Source organism: Alligator sinensis, unplaced genomic scaffold (genome assembly GCF_000455745.1).
Source record: "Alligator sinensis unplaced genomic scaffold, ASM45574v1 scaffold1012_1, whole genome shotgun sequence".
Lineage (NCBI taxonomy): Eukaryota > Metazoa > Chordata > Crocodylia > Alligatoridae > Alligator > Alligator sinensis.
This window is the reverse complement of record NW_005842104.1, coordinates 73,218-79,166: the sequence shown is the minus strand read 5'-3', so window position 1 is coordinate 79,166 and position 5,949 is coordinate 73,218.

Genomic DNA, 5,949 nt, shown 5'->3' with positions numbered 1-5,949 from the left:
CAGGAAGAGGTTGGTTGTTCTTTCTTAGGATAGACCTTTTCTTAATACTGTCAGCGGGTATGTGGAACCTATGGTACCAGTTTTTATATAGGAACTTTTATTTTATATTTTTATGATATGGATCAAAATCAGCAAAGAGACTCCTTTGATCTACTAGCAGTAATGTGTTGGGGGTTTTTTTGGGGGGGGGTGCGGCGGAGGGAGGTACAAGGGGTGAAGAGTGGAGCTCTGTTTGTATCTGAACTATCCCTATCAGTTACTGCCAACTGCAGAGCAAACCTTGCATATGAATCTCTTCTAAGACATTAACAGTGGCCTAGTTGATGTAGCAACCAATGGGTGTGTTGTAAACCTTGGACTCTGCAGCACAGCCAGAGAGAGAATTCCCTCCCACCACCATTTCTAATATTGGACTCCTGACTTTATCATCATGAACCAGAGCCAGGTTATTCTTCTATAGTTAACTAACATTCAAAGCCCACAATCCATCTCCCTAAAGTAAGAGGCTTTAAATGTAGTGTATGTACCTATTGGATTGTTCCTGAATTTCATACAGATACACTTGTAGTACAGATACAAACTTCCGTGTTTTTTGCATGTCAAAAGATCAAGATGTTTAATATAGCATGTTCTATTATTAGAAAAGGAGAATACGTGCATCCAGTAACCTTACATTCTAACAGAAAAGTTTAACACTAGACCCTGGTATCTGGGAAAGTTCAGTAGCTCAGTGTAGGGGTTCTTTTACAAGTGTTGCTCTGGTTTTTTTGAGAGTTACTGTAACATCATATAGTACAAGCTAATCATATCTATCATTTCAGTTGGTAAATTCTACATACAGGAATTAGTTCTACTAAGATTTAGCTCTTAATTTTCATGTCCTTTTCAGGCAGTCTTTAAGCACACATTTATTTTGTGGGGGACCAGATAACTAGTGCCCTGTTACAACCATACTCATGTCAAACGATTCATTTTGATGCCAAAACAACATTTATTGTTATCTGAGGCCAGCTGTCTGCCTTCTCGCTGGGGTTCTATTTGTGAATTTTGTACAGCTATAAATGGAAACACTCGCTAACCAGAAATTATCACCAGTGCTGCCTGATAGAGTTCTGTCTCACAACTTAAAACATACAGTGACATCTAACATGTAGTCAGATTAAATCACTTCTACCCAGCATCTGAGCCTTTTTTTCTGGGACATGGAGTTAGGGAAACATGAAAAGGAAATCCCAGCAAAAGAGAACTTAAAAGAAAAGCTGACGGTAAGACATGTTGTTCAAGTTTACTTTTCAAACATTTTTAACTTAGTGAAGAGGAGATGTAAAGCAGCTATTACACCTTAAAAGCTGCAGTGGCATTTCCATGCTTCCTCCCGGCTGTGACCTTGAAGATTAGCACTTCTTTGGTTATGCTGAAATTAATTATGCTGATACATTTCAGTGGAAAGAATGGGATTTTATTAATAGGATTGGTATGCTTGCAAAGTGTAAAAACTCTAATATAGCTCAACTCTCAACACCAAGTCTATTAGGATTTCTACACCCCCTGCCCTGACTCAGATTATTTTTAAAGAGTATTTTCATGCCTTTCCAGTTTATTTTACAAAAATGAAATTTAGTGAAGAATGGGTTTATTGGCACATTAGCTGGTATTCACTGTAAAGTTGAAGAGGAATAAAACCAAAATAGGTGATTAAAAGAAACTGGTAAAAATGCAGTTTTATCTTTGAATAATACAGGTTTGAAATACAATGCAAAATAGATGTTGCTAGAAGTAAAAGTCATTCTTCTGACATCATGAAATGACTTGTTATTCTTGACTCAGCAAACTAATAAGCCATCTTTAAAGATGACAATCACTTTTATTAAGACATAAGCAAGCAAGGTATCATGATCTTGAGTATCAAAGCAATATTATTATTGTGTTATGGTTTGATTGCTTCATTTTACAATAGGCCAGTCAGTTCTCATATTTTGTAGTAACTTATTCCTTAAGGGGCTCCATTTACATGAGACCCTATAGGGAGAGACTCTATATGGAGACTTGATATGAATGAAGCCATGGAAATTTGGCTATAAATTGTATTTAAAAATGCAGTGTAGCCTAGCTGAAGCAAGACAGATTTGACAGGACGTGTAGGCAGGTTTCAAATGAAATGTTCCCTTGCTTCAACTGTATGTGTTTTTTAAGCAAGAAATGTAATGTTTATTTTAAAAGTATTATTTAAAGAAGTTTGCAGATCACATTGATGCTCGCATTTTATGCTAAATACTGGGAGCTCTGTTAAGCAGTTCAAAGTTTTTTTATTCTCATTAATTTAATTTATGGACACTTCAGGCATTTCCGAATATCTTATTCTGAATCTCATTTGTGCTATGATGCGTAAGATGTAAGGAAAACATACTGAAGGTTAAAATAATGATATGGTTTATAAAAGCTGTTGGAAAAGTTTCAAAGAATGTATCTTTTGTAGCTTTGTTTAAGTCCTGTGGGAGAAATATTGTATGATGATTCAATAAAAGATAGTATCCCTCCCAGTTAGTGGAAAGGTTTTTATTACATTTTGCAACTTGTCTATGTCCCACTTTACTCTTTACCACACTAGAAAAATATGGTCAAAAAAGTAGTGCATTTAAAGCAATTTTACACTGTTCCTTAAGAAGTAACACACAATCTTTCTGTGGCTTTTTCAGTATTCTAAATTAGTCTTGACTTTTTGGGTAAATGAATGGTGAAGAAAAGAGAAGCCATGGAGAGAAAACAAATTAAGCCAATGAATATGTGGATTGAAAGAAAACTGCATGCTTTGCTTGAAATAGCATTAGAGTTATTCTCCAAATGATAGCATGTGCTACTGGAAAAGGTTGCAGTTCAGTGGATTATTATTTGTGTCTCACAAGCAATATCTGGAGTCAGCTAGAACCAAACCAAAATATGAAGCAAATCCGCAAAAGTAGGAGAGGAGGGAGTGTGGGATGGAGATCAGTATGAAAGACAAAGTACGAGTCTATAATAGAAAAGGATTCAAGAAAAGGAGGAAGGGGTGCAGACCCAATTTGCAGTACCTAAATACTGTAGGATGAACTCAGAATCATAATTAGTATTCTACGTGCTGGGTACATCTACATGAGACACTTACTGCAGAGCTGCCTAATTAGCTCTGCAGTAAAATGTCACTGTCTACACATGTGATGCTTTTAGGACTGAGGGAACTAATTAACTCCCCCACAAGATATTAGTATTTTGTAAATACAAGTACTATCCTGCAGCAGAGTTCTTTACTCCACAGCAATGCATATGTAGACACTGAAAGATCTGGCTTGGAGATGAGGGTTTTTCAGTGTGGGGGCTGTCTGCTGGCTAGCTCTGCCCCTTTGCAGGACATTCAGCTGTGGCAGAGCAACCCTGGGCTTGCAGTCTGATCTCCTGGGCCCCCTGCTAGGTGGCATTGCTCCAACCCAGCTCAACTTGCTGTGGTCCCAGGCACATGTATAAACACGGCGCCTAGGAGCAATAAACTGCAGTGAGATATATACCACAGTTTATTGCTTCACCTTACTAGCACTTGTAGAGACCCGGCTGTCACTTACTTCTGGGCTTCAGGGGTCCTGGATGTCGTTTACCTTATTCACATTAGCTCAAATCCAACTTCATCTTTAGACAGACTAGAAGCACTTACGGTGGAAAGTCTGAGCTATCTATGGGCCACTTCTAGATCTGAGCCCATGACCCCTTCTCCTCCTGAAAGGTGTCTAACTCCATTGCAAAAAAAGAGAGCTTACACCTTTTAGCCTCATTGCCTAGTGTATAGGGGGCACTTGGTTCTAGTCATCCTCAGCCAGACAACATTTGAAACTACTCCTCTACTTACTTTCCTAAAGGGGAGTTCAATTTGGGCCATTGTCCTCTGGTCAGTGGCAGCAGGATCAGAGGTCGTTTGCCTTACTCCTCCTCCCCCACATTGACTCCAGCTTTCATGAGGCTGCAGACCCTAGGTAACAATATCGTTCTGACAACAACAACGAAGTACAAAAGCTCCATGCTCTGAGGAGCCAATGAACCAGTCCAAAGGCTGTGCCTTAAGGAAACGATCCTTCGGGCACAAAGCAAGACGATCCCCGTGTGAGGCAAAAGAGGGAAAGGGGCCAGGAGGCTTCCCTGGCTGACCACAGAAATCCAGGGCAGCCTAAGGGCCAAAAGGGGAGCAGATAAAAAGTGGAAACAGGGAGAGATCACCAAAGACGAATATACCTCCTCTGCTCGTGCTTGTAGGGAGGCAGTTAGACGGGCCAAAGCTGCCATGGAGCTGAGGATGGCAACCCAAGTAAAAGACAACAAGAAATTGTTTTTTAGATATATAGGGAGTAAAAGGAAGGCCCAGGGAGGAATAGGACCCCTGCTAAATGGGCAGAAACAATTGGTGACGGACAGGGGGGACAAGGCTGAACTCCTCAACGAGTTCTTTGCCTCAGTGTTTCTAAGCGAGGGGCGCGACAAGTCTCTCACTGGGATTGTAGAGAGGCAGCAGCAAAGCGCCAGACTTCCATGCATAGACCCTGAGATGGTGCAGAGACACTTGGAAGAACTGGATGCCTTTAAGTCGGCAAGCCTGGATGACCGCCATCCGAGGCGTGTGAAGGCACTGGCCGACATCATTGCAGAGCCACTGGCGGGAATATTTGAAAGCTCGTGGCGCACGGGCCAAGTCCCGGAGGACTGGAAAAGGGCCAATGTGGTCCCCATTTTCAAGAAGGGGAGGAAGGAGGACCCGGGCAACTATAGGCCAGTCAGTCTCACCTCCATCCTAGGCAAAGTCTTTGAAAAAATTATCAAGGCTCACATTTGTGAGAGCCCGGCAGGACAAATTATGCTGAGGGGAAACCAGCACGGGCTCGTGGCAGGCAGATCATGCCTGACCAATCTAGTTTCTTTTTATGACCAGGTTACAAAACGCCTGGACACAGGAGGAGGGGTGGATGTCGTATACTTAGACTTCAGGAAGGCCTTAGATGCGGTATCCCACCCCATACTGGGGAACAAGTTAAGAGGCTGTGACTTGGATGACTACACAGTCCGGTGGGTGGCGAATTGGCTGGAGGGTCGCACCCAGAGAGTCGTGGTAGATGGGTCGGTATCGACCTGGAAGGGTGTGGGAAGTGGGGTCCCACAGGGTTCGGTCCTTGAACCGATACTCTTTAATGTCTTCATCAGTGACTTGGACGAGGGAGTGAAATGTACTCTGTCCAAGTTTGCAGATGACACAAAGCTATGGGGAGAAGTGGACACGCCGGAGGGCAGGGAACAGCTGCAAGCAGATCTGGACAGGTTGGACAAGTGGGCAGAAAACAACAGAATGCAGTTCAACAAGGAGAAATGCAAAGTGCTGCACCTAGGGAGGAAAAATGTCCAGCACACCTACAGCCTAGGGAATGACCTGCTGGGTGGCACGGAAGTGGAAAGGGATCTTGGAGTCCTAGTGGACTCCAAGATGAACATGAGTTGGCAGTGTGACGAAGCCATCAAAAAAGCCAATGGCACTTTATCGTGCATCAGTAGATGCATGACGAATAGGTCCAAGGAGGTGATACTTCCCCTCTATCAGGCACTGGTCAGACCACAGTTGGAGTACTGCGTGCAATTCTGGGCGCCACACTTCAAGTAGGATGCGGATAACCTGGAGAGGGTCCAGAGAAGGGCCACTCGTATAGTTAAGGGCCTACAGACCAAGCCCTACGAGGAGAGACTAGAGAAACTGGACCTTTTCAGCCTCCGCAAGAGAAGGTTGAGTGCTACCTTGTGGCTGCCTATAAGTTCATCACAGGGGCACAGAAGGGAATTGGTGAGGTTTTATTCACCAAGGCGCCCCCGGGGGTTATAAGAAATAATGGCCACAAGCTAGCAGAGAGCAGATTTAGATTGGACATTAGGAAGAACTTCTTCACAGTT